Source organism: Petaurus breviceps, unplaced genomic scaffold, assembly GCF_028583685.1.
Source record: "Petaurus breviceps papuanus isolate PSGF00001 unplaced genomic scaffold, PetGlider_PUasm1.0 183, whole genome shotgun sequence".
Taxonomy (NCBI): domain Eukaryota; kingdom Metazoa; phylum Chordata; class Mammalia; order Diprotodontia; family Petauridae; genus Petaurus; species Petaurus breviceps.
The window spans coordinates 13,588,801-13,612,511 of NW_027185791.1; the positions used below are offsets into that span (position 1 = coordinate 13,588,801).

Here is a 23,711-nt window from a genome sequence, read left to right on the forward strand (position 1 = left end):
ATATTGCATTGGAGCTGCACAAACACTCACAAGCCAGCTGTCTCCTTGGGTATGTCCTTTCCTCCCTCCAGCTCTAACTGCTCTGACTCCCAGCTTCCTGTGGGCTCTGCTCCAGTCTTCAGCAAGCTCCGCCCACCACAGGCTCCATGTGATTACATTCGGCCTATTAGGAGGCAAGAAAGATCTTCAAATCAAGGAAGATCTTCAAATTCTCATTACCATTATAATCCATCAAATAGAAAAAGAATTCAAAATGTCCCTCAATTCTATGCAGCACTCATCTACTTCCTCAGTGACAATGGGGAGAGGATTAAGGGTTGGGAAGAGAGCTGAGGGTGCTAAAAATCACATTATTACACTAGCTACAAACATTAATTTAAATGTTGTTACCCACTGTTTGATCTTAATTTAAGGACTGAGCTGACACTGTTGAAAAAACATTCACATCACCATTATCATTATAAATGAAATCAGAAGACACAAAGAAATTCTACTTTGTGTCTCCTCCACTCAATTGCCAAAGTGATTTTCCTAACTCTAGTTTTGACCATGTTACTCTCCTGGTCAACAAATTCCATTGATTCCCCATAACCTCCAGGATCAAATAGAAAGTCCTCTGACATATACAGGTCTTCACAATAGACTCCCTTACTTCCCTTCCAGTCTCCTTACTCATGACTCCCCTCCATGCACTCTATTCTTCAGCCACATTGGTCTGTTTAATATTCCTCACACATAACACTCCCATCTCTATGCTTTTGTACTGAGTATTGCATAGTTTAGCTCGCTCTCCCTCCTATCCTCCATCTCAGAATCTTTGGCTTCATTTAAGGTTCAGTTCAAGTGCCACCTTCTGCAAGAAAACATTCTTGGTCCCCTCACTGCTAATGCCTTGCTCTCTAAAGTTAATTTCCATCTATTAGGTATTTGTCTTGTATGTTCTAATTTATAATGTTGTCTCCCCAGTTAGATTATAAACTCTTTGAAGGCAAAAACTTTTTTCTTTTTTCTTTGTATATCAGTGCTTAGCACAGTTTCTGGAACATAGAAGGAATTTAATATTTGTTAGATGATTGTAGACTGCTAGGAAGTTTTATAACTATACATCATGAAAATTTTCTGAAATCATTTATTGTGGGGCAGCTAGGTGGTACAGTGAGTGAATGGAGCGCTGGCCCTAGAGTCAGCAGGACATGAGTTCAAATCCAGTCTCAGACACTAAATACTTACTGTATGACCTTGAGCAAGTCATTTAACTCCAATTGCCCTGCCCTCCCCCTCAAAAAAGTCCAAAACAAATCATTTATTGTGTCCACTGTATGATGAGAATTGGAGAAGATAAGACCTAATAATCCCATCTCTCATGGACTTTCCAGGCTGGGGTGTGTATGGAGGGAAGGGAAAGAGCGTAAGCATATAGAGATAACCAATGATGCAATAATGCTCAGTAAGTTCATTAGAAAGTTAACAAGCCAATGATTATGGAAGTTTGGAAAGGAAAGGTTGTTACTGACCTGGGTTATCAAGGAAGTTTTCATGAAAGTGTGGCATTTGGTTTGAGCTTTAAAGGATGGCTAGGAATTCAGTAGGTGAAGAGAGCAGAATAGAATTTCTTAGCATACAGTAATTACACTCATACTGTCTGCATAAGCTTTTCAATTTCATGGTTCACAGAGGTGTTAAATGAACCAGATAAAGGCCTTCAGTACATCAGGTGGGTCTTTTATGGAGGATTTACACAAAGACATTGCTGAGGAGTGCACAGGACAAGAAGGAAAACCCAAGTCTCTCACAATGTGCATTAACAGAAAGGAAAAGGACACAGATGAAAGCTACAAACCATCAAAGGAAAACAAAATCATCTCTGTTTTTTCAGCCCCACCATTCTTATTAGCTGAAGCCCTGTCTTCCAAACTAAATGTTTTTTATGGAAATTATGGAAAGTATCTCTGGTATCAAAACAAAATGTGTCCATTTTTAAAAAAATAAAAGTATATGATTCAACATAGGCATATTTATACATGAGTAAAAGAACATGTGTTTTTCTTGTCTCTTTTTTTTTTGAAGGAATGAACCGTTAAAATGTTTGCTGCTCAATAATAGTCTGGCACTCTTTAACGCAAAAGTATGGGAGCACAAGTGGTATTTTACGGTGCCACAGGGAAAGTAACTATATAGTAACCAGTAATCCTCGGGACTTTGTACCGCACTGTCTTCTCACAGAGGACTGTAGCATCTTTTAATGGAGGAATGCCTGGGTAAGTTTCAGCCTGGCCTCAGGTTATTGGAGGCAGCTGGGACAGCTTCATGACTGACCCTGTCAGTGATCTGGGACTGAAACAGACCGAGTGAGTCCCAATGTAAACCAAAAGGTTTTTGTTTGTTTATTCGTTACGGCATTTCAGATCTCTCTTGGCTATTTTGAGATCCTACAGATGAAGAATGACATTTGCGATTAGACCATAGCTCACCTTGGACCAACCTCAAGTGTGCTCAGAAATAAAGCCATTGCTGCCTGGGAGTTTCTGCCCAGAAGTCAACTCACATGGCACTAGATATCTATCTCTCCCTCTTCTCCTTTTCCTAGTTTCCCACAAGTTTTTAACTCCTTCATAACTAGTCTCCAGATCTCAGAGATGATTCCTTTTACTTACTGATAGAATTCACAACTGAGCCTTTACTTCAACAAGACTCACTCCTGGTCCCTAATTCCCTGAAACAATTCTTCGATTACTGAAAGAATTCTCCTCTGAGGCCTTCACTTCAGCAAGGCAACCTTCTACTCCTCCCTAAAGGATTCTCTATCCCACTCAATCAAACAGTTACTCTAAATAATCCCTTCTCTCTTCAAGCCTCTAATAGCACGTGCACCCCTTACCCTCTCAGCTAAAGACCCCATTCTTCACCCAAAACAAACAAAACTGGGGCCATTTCCTAAGAGCTCTCTTCTCCCCTCCTCATATCATCCCCTCCTGATATCGTCCCCTACTATGCCCTCCTTTACTCCAGTCCCTGATGAAGAGGTGGCCTACTCTTTGCCTACTCTGAGCCCGTCTCTTACCATATTCCCATGAGCAGATCTTTCTACTCTCTCTCTCTCTAACAGTTGTTTTCTCCCTATCTGCTCAATCCTTCTCTGCTGCCTGCACAATTACCCAAATGTCATCCATCCTTTTTAAGGAAAAAAACACCCTTGCTTGATCCTACCATCCCTGGTAGCCATCTTCCTATAATTCTCCTATTAGTGGCTAAGTGTCTTCAGAAAGCTATCCGTGCTTGGTTTCTACATTTCATCTTCTTTCACTCTCTTCTAAACCCTTTGCAATCTGGCTTCCAACCTTATTATTCAGCTCAAACTGGTGTCGCTGAAGTCACTATTGATCTCTTAATTGCCAGATCCAATGGCCTCTTCTCCATCATCATCCTTCTTGACCTCTTGACAGCATTTAATCCAATTGATGATCTTTTCCTCCAGCTCATTTTTCATCTTTTGATTTTGGTGACGTTCCTTTCTCTTGGTTCTCCTTCTTGTCTATTTCTTCCCAGTTGACTTTGCTGGATTTTCATTCATGTCACACACACTAAGCAATATGTATCCCCTAAATTTCTGTCCTAGGCCTTCTCTTTTCTCCGTACATTATCTCACCTGGTGATTTCATCAGCTCCAATGGTTTCAAGTATCATGTTGATAATTCCCAGATCTGTATATCTAACTCTAGTCTCTTAAGCTCCAGGTCTGCATCATAAACTACCTATTGAACATTTTGAACTGGATGTCCTATAGACATCTCAACCTCTCCATGTCCTAAATAGTGCTTATTACCTTCCACCCCTTCCCACCCTGAACCATCTCCCCTTCCACACTTCCCATCATCCTCTAAGTTAATAAGATTTACAACCTTAGTATTAGCCTCAATTTTTCACTCCCATTCACTTCAAATATCCAAAGTTGCTAAATCTTGTCATTTATACGTCCATAACATCTCTTATACACCCCCTTATCTCCCTTAACTGAGTCACTAACTAGTTCCAGTCACCATTACCTCTTACTTGGGCTACTGCAATGCCCTTCTAGTTGGTGTCTTTGCCTTGGATCTCTCTCTGTTTCAATCCATTCTCTATAAAACTGCCAATGTGATTTTTCCTAAAGCCTACATAGGATCATTTCACCCTATTGTTTCCAGGATCAAATATATCAAATATCAAATGTCCTTTGACATTTAAAGTTCTTCACAGCCTGGTCCCTGCCTACCTTTCCAGGTTATTTTCAACTAACTTCCTTCTATGTGCTCTACGATCCAGTCCTACTGGCCCCCTTGCTGTTCCTTGGATACAGCACTCAATCTCATCTCCATGCCTTTGTATTGACTCTCCCTTGTGCCTAAAAATGCTCTCCCTCCCCACCTTCACCTCTTATAATTTCTGACTTCCTTCAAGATTTAGCTCAAGTACCACCTTCTGCAGGAAACCTTTCCCATCCTGACAGCTAGTAGAGCTTTCCCCTCTAAGGTTGCTTTCTGTCTACTTTTTGTATGTCATACATTTCTTTATATATTATCTCCTTCATTCGAATGTAAGCTCCTTGAGGATAGGGACTATTTTTGCCTTTTATTGTCTCCCCATTGCTTATTATAGTGTTTGGTACACAATGGTAAGTGCTTAATTGATGTTTGTTGATTGAAAGATTCAGACAATAATCATAAGCCTCTTGTTTTCTTCTTTGGGTCAAGAGGGTGACATTGATAAGTACTCAAGCTTGATCTGACAGTGGCCATTCATTCCTATACTTATTCAACACATACTTGTTTTAAAACTATATGCGTTTACTGTGTTAGAAGCTGGGAGATTTGGGTAGGAATTACAGAGAAATATAATATGCCCCTGTTGAACCTTTTCCTTTGTAGTTTAGCATAATGAAAATTGTTTCAGTCTATTTCATGAAGAGCAGATTTTTTATAGGCCAGGCCTGATTCAGGACACTCTGGTGGTTCGGATTTTGGATTAGGATGAAATGAGATAATGCCAGGCCATCTAACAATTTTAAAAAGGGACTTTATTTAGCTATAGCATGGAAAAGATGCTTGGCAAGAAGCCAGTATTGATTCAGTTGGGCACCACTTCCCTTCCTCTGTTTTGTTCTGGTGATCTGCTGGTCACAAGTCTGAGGGAGGACCTCCTAATTCTTCCTGTTCTGGCTTTTAAAATTTTGGTTCACAAAAAGGCAGAAAAGTTACACGATGCTTTTCTTTCTTCCTCTTTAATGCTTCCTTGTTGTCTCTTTTCCAGATATGGCAGAATTTTCCCTTCTTTTTTCCTATAAATTAAGGTTTCAAACAGCTGCCAGGTGTTAGTTAACTGATTATTTTCTCTTATAATAGAAAGTAGCAGGTAGGGAGAAAGCAAGAGTTGGGTAATTGAGATGCAGGGTCAACACTCTGATTAGTCTCATGTTTTATAGGTCTCCTGCATTGGCAGTTCTCCTAAGTAAAAATTTTTAAATACTGCATTTACTTCTCTGGCAGGACCATGATACACTATTGCCAGCATCATTAGATATTTATCAGCAGAAATTGATAGTCTAACCTCCTAAAATGTCCCTTCCCTCAGGATTCATAAAATCATTTCTCCATGTGGCTCATTTCATTAATACTTACTTTCAGGGCAGCTAGGTGGTACAGTGAATAGAGCACCGGCCCTGCAGTCAGGAGAACCTGAGTTCAAATCCGGCCTCAGACACTTAACACAAAAACTAGCCATGTGACCTTGGGCAAGTCACTTAACCCCAATTGCCCTCCAAAAAGCAAAAAAAAAAAAAACTACTTACTTTCAGGTTGAGGGTGGGAGATGTACACTTCACTCCAGAAAATTTCATCACATGGATTTTTTTTTCAAATACATCATCTTCAACATATTTAATGATCATTATATATAGAGTGCCTGGAATCAAGGGGACCTGAGTTCAAATTCAGACATTTACTAGCTGTGTGACCCTAGGCAAATCACTTAACTCTATTTACCTCAGTTTCCTCATCTTTAAAATGAGCTGGAGAAGGAAAAGGCAAAGCAGACCAGTATATTTGCCAAGGAAACTCCAAATAGGGTCATAAAGAGTCAGACACGACTCAGATGACTGAACAAGAACAAGAAAACATACGTCAGAATGTACTGTTTTTCCCTTGCTTCTCTTGGTTCCCAAAACTTTAGTCACACCAGAAGAATTTTCTCTTGATTCACAGTTTAGCAACCAGACTAATTCTAATGCAAAAATTCCATTCTGTACAGCCAACCAACATTTCCCCTTCATTTTTAGCTGGGTATCCTTAACACTCAAATTCTCTCTGACTTGTTTATAAAATGCATGTTCCTTCTACCCCCAAAAAATGGGTAAACACTTTATTGTTAGAGAACAAATTAAAAGGAAAAGTAGACTCCTGTGACAAACCATTATTTGTAATGTGAGTCAGAGGCCAATTCACTAAAGGCCAATTCTGAAGGCTCCCTGTGATGTGGGGGCACTTGGAAGCCACAGTAAGAAGGACATAAGCTCTAGCAGGTCCTACCAAGATTCTGAGTATGGTTTTGGTGAAAGATTGGTAGTTCTCAGAAGGCATGTCAGGGCCTACTATGATGCTGAAAATCTTGCTGTTTCACAAATTTCTGGTTGTATTGTTGCAGATAAAAGAAAATGGATAAATAATATTGTTTAATCTAGATTTTTCTTAGGGAGAATATGGGATAGGCACAGGGATGGAACCCGTGCTTTCATTAGAATAGAGGACCCCCAAGTGAGGCAACTCTTTCTATCTTCTCATTAAACTATATTCTTTAAGATTTGCCCAAGGCACTGAGAGGTTAGGGAACTTGACCAGACTCACAAAGCCTCTGCCTCAAGGGTGGGAATCAAACCTAAATCTCTGCTTTGAGACTAACTGGCTTTCCAATATATGATGCTGGCAAGTGTGGTATTTGCAAAATGAACAAAACTTGACTATTATACACATAACCTAACTGCAAATGTTATCAGACCTTGAACTTGAAAAGAAGTCAATAAAATGGTCAATCTCATTGAAGAGAAATCTCATGCTCGAGTCCCTACTCTCCCTTACTTGTTATTGCTGTTTGTTGTCTCTCCTTCACTCTTTTTTTTAAATTACATTTTATGATTATTTTTAGTTTACAACATTCATTTCCACAAGATTTTGATTTACAAATTTTCTCCCCATCTTTCCCCTACCCACCACCCCAGAACAGCGATCCCACTGTATACACCTCCCCCAATCTGCTCTCTCCTATATCTTCCCCCATCCCCACCCCGACTTTCTGGTAGGGCAAAATGGATCTCCATATCCCAGTGCCTGTATATCTTATTTTCCAGTTGCATGTAAAAAGAAATAATAATAATTTTTTAAACATTTGATTCTAAAATGTTGAATTCCAGATTCTTTCCTTTCATCCCTCATCACCCACTCTTACTGGGAAGATAGGCAATTCAATATAGGTTGTACACATGTAGCTACGCAAAACATTTCCATAGTGGATATATCGTGAAACACTGACTATATTTCCCTCCATCCTATCCCTCCCCCAATTTGTTCTATTCTCTACTTTGATCCTGTCCTTTTCAAAAGTGGGTGCTTCCAACTTCCCTCCCCCCCAACCTGCTCTCCCTTCCATCATCGCCCCTCTCATCCCCTTCCCCCCTACTCTCCTGTAGGGCAAGATACCCTATTGAGTGTATAGTATTTTGATTTCTCATAAAGTCACTAGCTTCCATTTGCTCTGATCTAATTCTGAAGGAAAGATTCTCTTCAGTGAGCTTTTGCGATTCTTTTTCCATCTGGCAAATTCGGCTTTTTAAGGCATTCTTCTCCTGATTGGCTTTTTGAGCCTCTTTTGCCATTTGAGTTAGTCTATTTTTTAAGGTATTATTTTCTTCAGTCAGGTTGTTGACTCTCTTTCATTATTTTCTTGCATCATTCTCATTTCTCTTCCCAATTTTTCCTCCACTTCTCTTATGTGTTTTCAAAAACCTTCTTAAGCTCCTCTGTGGCCTGTAACCAGCTCGTATTTTTTTGGAAGCTTTTGGTGCAGGAGTTCTGACTTCATCACCTTCCTCCCATTCCATGCTTTGATCCTTTTTGTCCCCAAAAAAGGAATCTTAGGTTTGACTGCTGTGTTTGCTTTGCTTCCTTTGCTTGCTCATGTTGCCACTCAATTACTTGACTTTTGAGCTTTTTGCCACAGCAGGACTCTGCTTCCAGAGAGGAGAGCTTTGTCCCAAATCTCTAGGGTTTTCTCAGCTGTGGGAATTATTAGTTGAGTTCCCTCTGTGAAGCCTCCACTAGCTCTGGCACCAGGTCACACACCCCAGGACCTCCACCCTAGACAGCAATCCAGATCCAAGCAGGTTAAAGCAAGCGCAATGACCCCTCAGACTGGTTGCTTGGTCCCCCTACACTCTGCAGGCTGGGAGTTCTGAAGCAGCCGCTTGGTGGTGGCTGCACAGCTGCAGCACCTCAGCTGCTTCTCCCTTGGGGGGGGGAGGGGCAGAGGCCAGACTGCACTCCTGGACCACCTGTTCCCAAAGTCCACACTGACTTCTCACTTTGTACTTCGCATTTATGGGTTGATAAATCTGGAAACTGTCACAGCTGCTGGTGATCCACTCTCCCAAAGTCTGCTCCAGGGTTGGGGCTGCCCTGAGGCTAAAATCACGGGCTCACATGGGGCTGGGCTCTGCTCTCAGCCAGCTGCAATGGATCCTTCCTGCCAGGCTGCTTTCAGTGGGAGCTTTGTTTTTCTCTGTCACTTTGTGAGTTCTGTAGCTCTACAGTTTGTTTAGAGTCATTTTTTATAGGTATTTGAAGTGGTTGTGGGGGGAGCGCAGGGAGTTTTCCTATGTCTGTGCCGCCATCTTGGTTCCACTCCCTCCCTCCCTCTTGAAAAGGACCGTGACATCAAGGAGGTCAAGTCATGACTTGCACTTGAATTTAAATAAGGGAGGGCTGTGCTAAGTCATAGCCTCTCTCTCTCCTCTGGAGCCATCTGGCTTCAGTGGGCAGATATGTATCAGGATGGCTCTCTAAATCCATGAGTACTAAAGTGGCACAGTCCCAAGGAAGATCTGAGGGAGCTCACCAATCTGCAGAACCCACAGCCCGGTCTGTGAAAAGCAGAAAATTCAGTACAATTTTATTGGTCAAGCTATTCAGGATTATTTTGAAGTCTGTAGTTGTTGTATGGGGGGTTTGTCATCAGCAAATAGATGAAAAACAGTGAGAGTCAGGTATGTAATTCTATCTTAGCCTAGGTCATGTCTTGCTGGGTTTTCTGTAGGTACTAAGAAGTTGTTGAAGCTTGCAGTGATATGTCACACCGTTTCTGTTTCTTTATATAATTTACATTGATCACTAAGGGCAGGCATAACCCTTTTATAAACTGGTCCTGAATTACCATCATAAAGTCCTCCATTTACACAAACAAATCTGCACAATTTGGCCATTTATTCAGTGCTTCTTTGTCTGCATATTGTTGGCAGAGTTCATAGAGCTGTTGCCCATAGAGGGACTTCTGACTGCATTCTTGAATATTAACCATTGCATAGACTCCATTCAGAAATAATACATTTCTAGTTACAATCTACAAATCCAGGGGTGTGTGCCTGTTAACAATATGACTTTTTGTCAATGAAGTGATGTCTTCTTGTTCCAAAAGTATTTCTATAGGTTTCTGACTTTTATATATATAGTCTAAGAATGTTTAATCAATCCTCTTCCTCCATTTTGGTGAAATATAAATCTTTCTACTTCTGTGTTAGGGTGATGGGCCAGTTTTTCATTAATAGCATAGGAATTTGTTAGACTTCTTTCCAAATTTGTTATGCTACATTTTATAGTTCCAAAAGAGCACATTAGGGCTGGCAGTGCTTTACATATGTTCTTCCCATTCAATTTTGATTTCAGGATGCCAGTAAGTCTCTCAACAGAGTTGGCCACAGTCTCCTTTCTAATATCTTTATGCTCTAATTGTAGGTATGTTTTCATCTATTGGTTTAATGTGCCCTGCAAATTCAAGACAAACACCTTCAGTCTTTATCATTCCTTTATATTAAGAATTTTATTTTTAGTGTGCCCAAATGACATTTTGGTATTATCAGAGAAAAATTCCAAGAGAAGGAGCCTTTGTTTAATTGTGTTTTTCTTGATGTCATCCCTGTACATCGAGTGACTAATAAGCTCTCTGGGTTCTACTTTCTCTTTTACTATTTCAGGGAAATTATAATGGATTTATGGCTGGGCAACATAGAACGGGCGCAAACTATCCCCCTGAATAAGTCTGTATTTTATATGAATTGTTCTTAATATTATTGTGGTGGTGAAATATTTTAAATTGACAGCAGTTTTCCACATGAACATCAAATACTCTAACATTTTCACTATATTAGAGCTTATTTCCCATATGTTCAGCAGGAATAAGTCATTAAGTACTGAACCAGCTCTATGGTTTAGCGATCATCAATAAAGGCGGTGTAAATGTTACAGCTTCTGGGGGCAGCTGGTTCAATAATTATTTAATTGATAATAAATTTCTCTTTATACTCTGGGATTTTTGCTACACTGTTTTTGATAGTCAAATAGCATGTGGTTTTCTTGTAAGTGTTGTAGATTTGTCATAGTTATGTAAGGTGCATTATATACCTTGTATAAGTTACAAAAGCATGAAATTGGTCTACATTTGGAAGTATTGCTGGTGTTTTCCTCTTTCAGTAATGTATACTTGATGCTTTTTGTTAAGAAACATGTCATTAGGCTTGTGCCTGAGAGGAAGCTGTAATTTTTGTTAGTGACTCATGGTCCAATGTGGAGCATTTGAGTCAATAATAATAGATCTTTCCTAGCCCCAATACTTTCCAGTTTTGTAAAGAAGCTAGAGTTTCAGTCACCTCCCTCACATATCTATTCTACTGCTCATAGTACAGAGTATCCCAAAAGGTTTAGTGTAGTTTTAAGCTCATTATTATTTAAAAATTTTAATAATTTAAGAAATAAATATAATTTTTTGCGTTTTGGAGGGAAATTGGGGTTAAGTGACTTGCCCAAGGTCACATGGCTATAATAAATATAATTTTCGGGGCAGCTAGGTGGCTCAGCGAGTAAGAGTACCGGCTCCAGTGTTGGGACGACCTGGAGATCGAATCCCAGGCTCGGACACTCAGCACCACACCCAGAAATAACTGGCCGTGTAACCTTGAGCAAGTTACTTAACCCTGATTGCTTAAAAAAATAAATAAATATAATTTTCAAGCTATTTAAAAGTTTTAATTTCTTTAAAAGCTTTACTGACTTAAAGACTTTTAAAGAACTCTGCATTAACAGTGCCCAAGCTTTCTGATTCTCATTTGCTACAACTTGTTTTTGTTTTGTAGGACTTTTTGTGCCTATAGAAATGACCCTAAGTTTTCTACATCTTCCTTTTTAAGATATTCTTTTTTACTCTGACTTTTTCTATTTCTCTTGTTATTGTAATAAACTATTCAATTGATATTTTGTTATCTATTTGGTTATTTAAGCTGCTTTGATGACATATATCATTCTAACTTTTTGATTTTTGCTTCAATTACTGATTAAGTGAATCTAAAATTTCCCATATGTTTTTGTTTTCCAGATTCATTTCTGCATGATTCTTTCTTTCTTTCTTTTTTGGAATTATGGCATTCAAATTTTCTACTTTGTATACCAACTCTAAAATGATGTAACTTTCTAATGATAATAATTAGTATTAAGTGTAGTTACCAGCTTTAAAATGATGTAACTTTGCAATGATAATAATTATTATTAATTCTGGGTTATGATATTCATTAATGTTGTTTATTTGAAGTAATCTTTCCAACTATGGAATACCTAAAGAATGCAACAGAGTCAGATTATAAAATTTTACTTGTTCCATGATGAGGGGGAAATTTTCCTTTGTAACTAAATAATTCTATAGATCTTATAATTCTACCTGTCCCTGACTTGCAAAAGATGTGTCATTTCTACATTTTGAACCTCCAGAAAATCTCTCCCAGTCCAGTGTATTCACGCACAGGAATTTGCTTTAAACATGTAAGGAAGATTGATCAAGGACATTCCTGATGTATTTGATGAGCTCCCTAAACAATGTGATGAGCTCATAGACCATGGACCTTTGTTTAGAGTAATATGAGGTGCTCCTCCCCATGGAGGTCCCTATGCCCTCTTGTACCTTACTGATTGAGTCTCAGAAACTCTGAGTGTCTCCTAAACAATTAATTAACTAACTCTTAGTAGGATAAATTCTTGTTTTGGTGTTTTGTTTTGTTTTTTTGCTCTTTGGAGGGGGGGAAAGCAGAGCAATTGCAGTTGACTTGCCCAAGGTCACACAGCTAGTAAGTGTTAAGTGTCTGAGGTTGGATTTGAACTCAGGTCCTCCTGACTCCAGGGCCGGTACTCTATTCACTGCACCACCTAGCCGCCCCTAGGTTGTTAAAGAAGCCACCTCTCTTCATGGTCTATAAAATGAAACAACAGAAGAGCTCTTTCTGTCTCTATCTTGGATTCCTGGATTTTGGAACAAAATATCGCACACAGCAGAGTAAACCTTTGTTCTCATTTGAGGCTGGCAGTTGGAAGGTGGAGGAAGCTGAAGGGTTACATGGTATTAAATGGTTCTTCTTCTTTTTATGGCTTCCATGACTCTTGCATCTTGTGTAGTTTATGTGAATGGAACTGAAGGCTGTGCAATCATTTAAATGGAAAGAGCAATGACCACAACACAGTCAAGAGTGAACGTTCCAAAATTGCCAAGAGAGCAAGCATAACCTCAAAGGCTAGATATGAAGAGACGTCCCTTTCTCCTTTGCAGACGTGAGAAATCCAGAGCAACAGAGCATTGCGTATATTTTCAGATTTTTTTTCACATGTTAATAGGTTTTACTTATTTTTTCTTTTTCCTCTCTTTTTTCCTTTAAAGAAATATTACTTCTTATAATGAATGGCTATTTAGGAGAAGGGGAAGGGAGGGAAACTCAGAGAAATTTTGGTGTTAGGAAAACAAAATAAAAAATTTATTCAAAAAAGGTGGGGAGAGGCCGTTCTGCACGCAATCTGTATTTAGTACATTGAGTGCTTGCAGAAGAGCTGGGCAAATGCTTTATTCAATTTTGGATTCCCTGATTAACCCACCTTAAATTTAAGGGCAAAAGCATTAGCAAATGGGTTTCCATGGAAGAAACTCTTTGGAGTCCTATTAACTGCTTACCTAATTAGTCTGAGAGTGTTTAAGTATGTTGCTAGGTAGAAGATCTGGGTATTTGGGGGAGGAGGGGGCTTATGCCACAGCTGCTTTGAATGAGAGAAAATCAGTAAGAGGGAAGTAAAATTTTTCATCAACAATTCTAAGGTCGATTAGAACTATCATTCTCCACTGGTTCAAATGTAAAAGAAATGGAAATGGGGATGAAGGAAGGGGGTGACAGACAGACATACAGAGAGTGTTTGTCATGCTTTTAGTTACATGGTGGTTAACTACATTATTGGAAATGATTTGTGAGCCTGTTGCCAAAAAGTACATAGAATCACATAGAATACTCTGTTCTAACAGGGCAGAGCTTCAAGAGAGTAGAAAACAAAACAAAACAAACAAAAAAGGAAAACCTGATTCCTGATTTGGTTGTCCAAAGGCAGAGTGGTTGCTGTGGAGTTTATTTGTGGAAATTCTCCCTTTTCTCAAGAATAAGCCCCTTGCATAATGTGTTCTAATCAATAAATTTTTGTTAATACACACTACTTGAAAAAATTATCCATCCTACTTTAAAAATTAAAAAAAAAGTCTATGGTTCTTCAGGTTTGAATTGTATCTTCTAATTTTCACCCCTCACCTTTTTCTTTTTAAGTTTCCTTTAATTCCTGTTCTTAGAATACCAACTATTTATTCCTCCCTCCTTTAAGGATTTCTTCTTTAAAATTCCTCTCCTACTTGAAATTTTCCCAGAACAAAATGAAGTAAAGGTCTCCTCTACCTCCACTTCCTTTGAAACAGGCAATCATAGACACAGCCCTAAACCCACAAACACCAGATCTGTCTATCATGCAAAGGGGTGGGGAGAGATGCCTCTCTCTGTGCAGAGACCTTGCTGCTTCTACTTGCTTGTTATCTCCCTAGTCTGTCCTTGCTCTACGTGTTGAATCAGATGTATGTATCTTAGTTTGAATACTTGGAACTTTGCTATTTGTGTTAGATTGTAAACCCTCAAGCCAAAAGGCTTTTAATCTGCCTTTCAAACAAAATGCATGGGGTATATGCATGGGAATTTAATAAATGTCATATGAAGAGTTAAGTACCCATTGACTTTTGGCCCAGTCCTGTCCTCCATCTTTGGCCTGCTGCCAAAAGCCACAAGAGGTTAAATGTTTTTTGTTCCCAGTCCAATGTTCTAATCTATTTGGACACAAAGTTCTCAGTGGGCAGCTCTGTGCTTCCATGGACTATTTAGCACCAGTGAGTCATAGATCACTTACAATTTCTTCCCTTCTAGCCCTTCTTTCTGTATTCATCCCTCCTCAGCCTTTTGGCATTCAGTGGTCCCACTGTTTACAAAGCTTCTAGAGATGGCAGAGACAAACATATAACATCAAGGGACTCGAAAGGCATTACTGATCTCATCTGGACCTGTTCAACATACGGACTGAGTTTTGTTCCATAGGAAGAGATAATCTCTCATGCATCCTTTGTCTCCCTTCCCCCAAAGGTATTTTGAAGGAACTTTCTTGCCTATGACCTTTCATAACAGAAAGGAGACAGATCCATAGACTTTGAAAGGAAGTGAAATGAAAAGGGGGTGGACCCTGGTTTTAGAAAGATATATTCTCCCTACCACAACAGTGGCAGATGCATTTCCACATAATGATTTTCTCTTTTCTCTCCAAAAAGAATATTATTTGAGGTTCTGTGACATTCTTTTGACACAAGAGGCAGGATAGCCATACCATCTAGTCAACTAAATCTAATGCAACCATTATTCTTAGACAAATGAGAAAGACTGATCAGGGAGATTGTTCAAGTAAAATCATTAGGATACAATCCAACAAGTATTTATTAGGCAAATAAGAACTGTAAGACTCATAATCTACAAAGGTAAAACAGAAAAATAGTACTTGCCCTCAATGATTTGCATTCCCCAATAAGGATATATAAGTAAAAAGCATGGATGGATAAGGAACATGGAGAAGTAGAGATAGAGATCTTGTGAAAACCAAGTTACAGCAGTCACTGTGTCACCTATCCCCTTTGAAATCTAAAGGAAGACCCAGCAAGAATTTTCAGAAGTCCTCCAAGCTGCCACCATTGGACAAGACCGCACCTACTCAGGGGTAAAGTGGGCGACTATTTTTAGGCATGACTCTGCACTCTGACCAAGCTGGATTAGTTGTTGCTCACTAGAAAAGTCCATCTTCAGAGTTATGTTATATGAAAACAAAAGATATTAATCAAAATGTATTTAAAAAAGAAAAAGGCTGCCCTATACCCGATATATATGTAGTACCTTGAGTGCTTGTATGAGACCTGGGGACATGCTTTAATCAACTTTGGGTTCTGTAATTAATCCACCTTATATTTAAAGGCAAAGACATTAGCAAATGGGTTCCCATGGAAGAAAAATTCTTTGTAGTCCTATTAGTTGCTTATCTATTTAGACTGAGAGGAATTAAGTATATTGAAAGGCAGATTATCTAGATATTACAGAGAGACAGAGAGACAGAGAGAGAGAGACAGAGAGAGAGGGAGAGGGAGAGAGAGAAAGAGACAGAGAGAGAGAGACAGAGAGACAGAGAGACAGAGAGAGAGAGGGAGGGAGAGGGAGGGAGAAGGAGAGACAGAGAGAGAGAGAGAGAGAGAGAGAGAGAGAGAGAGAGAGAGAGAGAGAGGTTACAACACATGCTTATCCTTGAATGATAGGAAATTAGTAAGAGGAAAGTAAAATTCTTCAAGAACAGTTCTAAGGCTGCTTAGAGCTACCATTCTCAACTTGTTCAAATGGAAGAGAAATGGAAATGGAACAGATACCCAAAGAGAAACAGAGAAGGAGAGGGGGGGATAATGAGAGAGAGAGCACACATGAAAGAGAGACAGAAAGAGAGAAAGAGGGAGAGACAGAGTCAAAGATCAAAATAGAGAGAGCAAGAATGCACATTGAGAAATGAAGAGGAGGAGGAGGAGAAAGAGAGAGAGAAAGTCATGCTTCTAGATACATGGTAGATAACCTTTACTAGAAGTGATCTGAAAACCATATATTCCTATCTGAACTTTTCTTCACTCTTCTTTCTACTTGGAATGCCCTTCCCGTTCTCCTTAAGTTGTTCACATTCTATCCACCTTTCAAGGCCTAAGTCAAATAACACTTCCTCAATTAATCAATAAACATTTATTAAGTGCCTACTATGCGACAGATGGTATGCTAAGTGTTAGGAGAAAGTCAGAAAAAATGCCTGATCAAGAGATAGAGTGTCTTGTTTGTTCATGGAATAGCAAGGAGGTCAGTGTCGCTGTATCTAAGAATTCACATTGAGGAGTAAGGTATAAGAAGATTGGAGAAGTAGAAGAGGGTTGGTAATGAAGGGGGTCTAAATGCCACACAGAGCATTTCGTATTTGATCCTGTAGGCAATAGAGAGACACTGCAGTTTACTGAGTTGGGGGGCGTGGGTTGTTGGGAGAGTGACAAGATCAGAACTTTGCTTTTGGAAAATCACTTGAGTCCCTGAATGGAGGTTGAATTGGAGTGGGCAGAGACTTGAGGCAGGCAGACCCATCAGAAGACTATTGCAATAATCCAGGTGTGAGGTGATGCGGATTTACACCAGAGTGGTGGTAGTGCCAGAGGAGAGAAAGGGGCATATTGGAGAGATGTTACAAAGGTCAAATCAACACATCTTGGCAACAGATTGGATGGAGGGTGGAGATAAGAGAGGGGAGAGCTAGTGAGAAATCCAAGGAGACTCATAGGTTATAATACTGAAGGACTGAGAGGATGGTGTTGCCCTTTATGGTAATAGGGAAGGCAGGAGGTGGGGAGGGTTTGGGGAAAAGATAATGCGTTCCGTTTTGGACATGTTGAGTTTAAGATGCCTACTAGACATCTCGTTTGTGTGAAACATCTAGAAAGGTAGTTGGAAATGTAAAATTGGAATTCAGCAGAGAGTTTAGAGTGCCCAGGACCAAACCCTAAAGGACACCTATGGTTAAAGGACATGATCTCAAAGAGAATCCAGCAAAGTAGACAAAGAGGAAGGGTCAGACAAGGAATAGGTAAGACGAACCAGGAGGGAATGGCATCCCAAAAACCTTATGAGAACAGAGTGTCAAGGAGGAGACAGTGATCAATAGTGTCAAAGGCTGCAGAGAAATAAAGGAGAATAAGGATTGAGAAAAGGCCATTGGATTTGGCAACTAAGAGATCACTAATAACTTTGGAGAGAGGTTTCAGTGGAATTATACGATCAAAAGCCAGATTGCAAGGAATTAAGAAGAGATGGTCTTTTCAAGGAATTTAGCCACTAAGGGCAGAAGAGATATAGGATGACAGTTAGCAAGGATGGAAGGACTGAATAAATGAATCTCTTATCACCTGAACCAAAAGTGAATTCTCTCTCATTTTATCTCATAGCTCTCACTACTCGGTTTACCACCTATTGAGTGACCCCCACACTTTGTTAGTTCCATTTCAATGTAGGGACAAAAAGAGGCACTAATAAGTTGAATTGGTTAAAAAAAAGGAAGTTTTCTTAGCCCAAACATAGCAAGTCTATAAAGCAACAAGATGATGAGCAGGATGCTATCAGGAAAACCTGGAAAGACTACAGGAACGGATGCAAAGTGAAGAAAGCAGAACCAGCAGAACACAGTGCATAGTAACCACAATATTATACAACAATCAACTGTGAATGACCTAGTCATTTCCAACAATACAAAAATCCAAGACAATTCTGAAGGACCTGCGATGAAAATACTGTCCACCTTCAGAGAAAAAACTGATGGTATCTGAATGCAGATTTTAGCAAACTTTTTTATTACTTTATTTTTCTTGAAGTTTTTGGTCTGGGTTTTCTTTCACAACATGATTGATATGGAAGTATGTTTTGCATGACTGTGCTTGTGAAACCTTTATCAAATTGCTTGCCTTCTCAATGATAGGGAAAAGAAGGGAGAGTGCAAGAGAATAGGGAACTCAAAATTGTGAAAAATGAAGGTTAAAAATTGTTTTTACATGGAATTGCTAAATAAATAAAATAGGACTAGCACATCTGGTATGAGGGCTTGCTGGGCCCTTTTTCAGGGCTGCTCAACCATTTTTGGTGTCCACATTTCACCCAACTCTCATCTGTAGCTCCAAGAAACTGTAGAATGCACAGCAGCTAAATAACCAATAAACCTTCTCCAGTGATGGGCTAAACCATGTTGAAGGTAACTGGTAGACCTCATACCCATAGGTGAGTTAGGGGAATGTCTACCCCAAGCATGTGAAGACTTCTCCTGGTGGAATGGGCAGATGATGACCAAGAAGGAGGCTGAAGCAGGCATTGTGGAATGTTTAGAACTTGGTCAGACAAGAAGTAGCCAAGGTAATCTACTACATCCTGGACTGTCACCACTTGTCCTGACTTTTGTCTTTCCACTGGACTTCCATGACTCTCCAGAGAAAGTGCAACTCAGCCTCACTTAAATCCAATTCATGGGCGACAAGACATGTCATTGATCCTCTTTGAAAACAAAGTATAAACAGCAAGAATCACTCTCTTAGCTCCCCTTATCTCCAGTTAGAAACTTAACCAAGTCAGCAAGGCAAAGTGTGATAATTCTGTGGTCTTTAGTCATCCATCCAGTTGGAGGGACCAGACCCAACCTAGGAAGGAACTACTAGGGAGTCACATCAACACAGTCAGGGGTTTCCAGTAAACTTCATCAAGGGAGGTGAAACTTGAGCCTCACCCCACCTCTAGGCCAATCTGGGACTGTTCTTCCCTGTTTTTCCTAAAACTATGTTGGAGAGAAGGAGAGGGAATCCCTGGTAGATAATGATTTGAAATCCCAATAAACCTGCCCCCAGCCCCAATATTCTAACTTCCTTATGGGGCCCACTGAACAGTCGGCATGTCCTGATTTAACCATACAATCTAGCTTTAACCTCACCACAGACCCCTGGACTCAATATAGCCATTAGCCCTAGCTAGCCTTGCCCCTAGATCTAATTCACATATTTGAACTCTTGTTCAATGCTTTTGTATTCAACCACAATCACATCATCCATTTAGCTCAAGACAGGACCTATCCATCTTGACCAGAGAAGGTCACGATAGCTAGCCAATCAGAAAGCAGCACAATCAGGATGTTTACCCACTGAACCATAGAAGAGACCCCTCTCCTATTACCTAATCCCTTAGCAAACCCCTCCTGCCTTTTTAATATTCATAATTTCTGCAATGTAATCAGCATCATTACACTATAAATTTGCCTGTGTTGTCTTACTAAGTTGCTGATTCCTCTTGGACCCACTTCTTAGAGGTGGTCTAACTCTGACTTCTTTGAGATGGTACCAACACAGTGCACCGTGAAATGACAACACTGTCATACACCATGTCCTATCACATGGTGACAAAGTCCTAAGGACCTTCAGATCTTCCATCATGGAAATGCTTCCGGGGCTTTTACTGGACAATCCTCCTGGCATAAGCACTACTACGAGAAAAAGAAAAAGGAAAAAATACAGACACTACCACCCTCCTCCCACATCCCTTACCCCTCGCCTCCCATCCCCTAAATGCTGCCAAGAATCATCATAGAGCAAAAAAGGAACAAGTAAAATGTTTCTCTTTTAATTATGAAGTTAAACAAAAGCCAGAAATGCTTTTAGATTTCAATGATCTTCTAGTCTGAGTGTTGGAGAATGACAAACCTTTGCAGCCTACACTAGTCTACGCCTAACACAAGTTGGTGACGATCAGATGGAACAGCATCAGAAAAATCAGGGATGGGGCACAGATGATACTTTCAGAACTCACAGATCCTTCTCCTGATACAAGGGGATAGCAATGGCCCAGCTGATTTCTGGCACAGCGTGCAGTTCTTTATCATGCATCAGGGTCATCTGTAGTAAAGTGACCTCTTGCATGCAACTTGACCCAGGATCTAAGTGAATATCAAGGCTTTCCCACTACCATCACCCACTCAGTGTTCCCTGACTCACCCAATAAAAACTCTCTCTCCCTGAGAGCCCCATCAGTGGAATAATACAAAATCTTTGTCCCCTCACAGGCTTCTTTAGAGGAGGTGCCCCTTCTTCCACAAGGGCTAAAGAAAGACTTTCCATCACCCCCATTGAGAGACTCAGAATTACCACTGAATGAGTTAGAGGCTCTCCTTACTTTCAAGTAAATCACATTCACTATGGATATATAGCAAAAGTTTCACTTCTCTCATGCCATTAGAAAGCAAGATACCTCCAGCCAATTTCACCCTTGGTCCTCAAGCCCTTTCTGGGAAGAAGTTGTTCCTTCCAAGGGGAAGGGAAGTTTGCCAACTGAGAGGTATGTGGGCTATTTCTTATAGGGAGTACCGACTCCTCTAAGTGAGCAAGGTCCTTAAGGCCAAGATGACTGCTGCAGAAGGAGAAAGGACCAGAGAGGGTCAGTCAGAACCATGTCTAAAAACAGTCCGTATTTATCAAGGGAAACTTCCTAGAGATTGTGTCCCAGAAATCCCTGGAATGGAGAGAGCTTTCCCTGCCTAGAGTGTCATTGATTTGTCACAGAGATGGATTTAGGAGATTGGATACCTGACATGGGCAGACAAAAGTACAATGAGGCAGCTGTTGGTTAGCAGGAACAAACCTCTTGGCCTGAGATGGGAGAGTGCCATTTGGCCAATTAAGGACGGGTTGATAGTCACATGGGTTTGGTGGACACTTCAAATGGCACAAGGACCCCAGTTGAACAAGAATAGCTGCTTTGTCCTTAAATGAGGAGAATTGTATGGTCCTTTGCCCAGCACAGCATGGCACCACCATTCTAACATCTGTATTGGCACTGAAACCTATTGTCTACTTAATGGCTCCCACATGGTTGTTTAGCCTATGATGCATCAGATGTGTGCTGAAATGCCCCACAAACAATTGTACACAGTGGAAGGAAACAGCAACATCCCTCCACTGGTTCTGACCCCAAAGGGGAAAGGCTTTGATTGTCTCGTCCTGTGCTCTTCAGGCCTCAGACCAATTGGCCAAACCCATGGCCACAGTCTAGGAATCAATGTAGATGTGGATGTTCTCTGCCCTTGCCTCAAGGCTCCCACATAGGCCAGCCAAAGACCTTCATTCCCTAGTGTATCTTTAGCAGATTGATACTGCTAAAGTCCTCTTGCATGTGCCTCTCTTGGAGCAGACAGAGCCATTGAGTAAACCAGGTGAAATAGCATTACTCAGGAGCCAGGTCCTTATAGATAGAATTTAACAAAGTACTTTGGCTTCCTTCATCTCCATCACTAGAGAAGAAATATATTTGCTCTCCATGGGGACCGAACATTCCTTGGTGTTAACTACATGGATTGGTTCTGGCAATTCTAAGAATTTCCATTTGACCCTACCCACAATAGCCTGCAGAAAGGGATGGTTAGGTGGCACAGTAGATAGATGGAGTTTCTGGCCTGGAATCAGGAGGACCTACGTTCAAATTCAGCCTCATAAACTTATTAGCTATGTGGCCCTAGGCAAATCACTTAACCTCTGTATGCCTCAGTTTTCTCATCTATAAAATGGGGATAATAATAGCACCTGTCTTCCAGGATTTGTTGTGAGGACCAAATGAAGGTCTTTGGGCAGTGCTTGGCACATAATAAGACCTATATAAATGTTAACATTGGTTTTTTAACTGAAAGGGCCCCCATAGATACTGACTCCAAGGAGCCCATGATATCACTTCCCTCCATCACCTGTCCTCTGTAACCTCCCCCAAATGATGGGAATAGAGCAGAGGCTTTAAAGGATGCCTTAGGCTTGGGTGGCGCTGAAGGATCCCTACTGTCTTACTGCTGAACTTCCCTGTACAGTTTTATTAGCACCCCCATAGTCTGGCTGTCAATCGCTTTCCTATCAGCCCCCTATTTCAGATTCCAAACCCAAAGATCCTTCTAGAAAAGGATATCATTGGCCTCTGCCCACCTAACAGGGCATCTGACTTACCCCAACATTCCCAGTGTGCCTGTTCACATTGACAGTAGTATTTGCCAAAGTTGCAATTACTCCGACCTCCCGCTAAGATTTCACCAATTGATCAGCCCACATCTGTACAGTTACATGGTAAATGACTCATAGCTTAAGTCCAAAACCATTTTAGTGAGTCTTAACCCAGAAGGTAGGATCTAAATGCCCCTGAGAAGTGCTGGTCATGGGTTGTGGCCGGCTCTGGAGGTGGGTTCTGCTGCATAGATCCAATCTATCTAAATCCATTTCCTTTTAGCTTTATCCTCTTCCTTACAGATAGATCTCCATCAGGGAACCAGGACAATCTCTACTGGGTCAGCTGTGAATAACTCCCCATCTCAGCCACCAAAAACAAAGGACAAAGAAGACTCAAAGAGCTGGCTTACTTCCTAACAGTAAGTCCCCAGAGAGCTCCTAAGTCCATGAAACTCAACAGCAGAGAGTCTTTGTACTGACTCACTTAGACCCTGCCCTCAGGACCCACTCGTGGCTCCAGGGTTCATCAGATTCCTTTCCATTTTAGCTTCTCATGAAACCTACTCAGTTCTTTGATAGTGAAGGCCCGCTTACCTTCTGCTTCCTGAATGGAGAAAATCACCCTCTCACAGGAGCAGTTGGGGCTGGTGGTGTTTTGTTTTGTTTTGTTTTGGGGGGGAGCCGGTTATGTAGAACATTTCCATATTAGTCATTTTATAGGAAAAGACTCGAAAAAAATGAAAGAAATAAATTGAAAAGTAACATAATTCAGTCTGTTTTCAATCAATATCAGTTCTTTCTTGGAGGCAATAGTATGTTTCATCATTAGTCCTTTGGGATTATCTTGGATTATTGTATTGCTGAGAATATCTGAATTATTTCACAGTTCTTCTTCAAACAATATTGCTGTTACTGTATACAATGTTTTCTTGGTTATGCTCACTTCAGTTTGCATCAGTTCATGTAAGTCTTTATAAGTCTTTTCTGAAATCATCCTGTTTGTCATTTCTTACAGCACAATAACATTCTATTACAATCATATACCACAGCTTGTTTAGCCATTCTCCAATTGATGGGCATCCCCTTGATTTCCAGTTCTTAACCACCACAAAAAGAGCTGCTATCAATATTTTTGTACAGATAGGTCCCTTTTCCCTTCGGTATATACACCTGGCAGTGGTATTGTTGGATCAAGTGTGTGCACAGTTTTATAGCCCTTTGGGCATAGTTCCAGATTGCTCTCCAGAATGGCTGGATCAGTTCACAACTCTACCCAGAGCGCATTAATGTTCCAGTTTTCCCACATCCAACATTTTCCCTTTTTATCATATTGGTCACTCTGATAGGTTCGTGAGGTGGTACCTCGGAGTTGTTTTAATTTGCATTTCTCTGATCAAAAGTGATTTTTTTTTTTAAATAGCTGGAGTTCCCAATTCTCTTCTCACTTGTGCTCTCATTGTCCTTTC

The 23,711-nt window shown here is 40.4% G+C and overlaps 1 long non-coding RNA gene across 1 annotated transcript in view; it reads left to right on the forward strand.

Moving 5' to 3' along the window:
• The window catches only part of LOC138160985 (uncharacterized), a 51,627-nt gene extending 28,412 nt beyond the window's left edge, over nt 1-23,215 (forward strand). Inside the window, exon 3 of the long non-coding RNA XR_011168229.1 lies at nt 22,546-23,215. This is a non-coding gene — a long non-coding RNA (uncharacterized lncRNA). The remainder of the gene's footprint in view (nt 1-22,545) is intronic.
• Nucleotides 23,216-23,711: the final 496 nt, after the last annotated feature.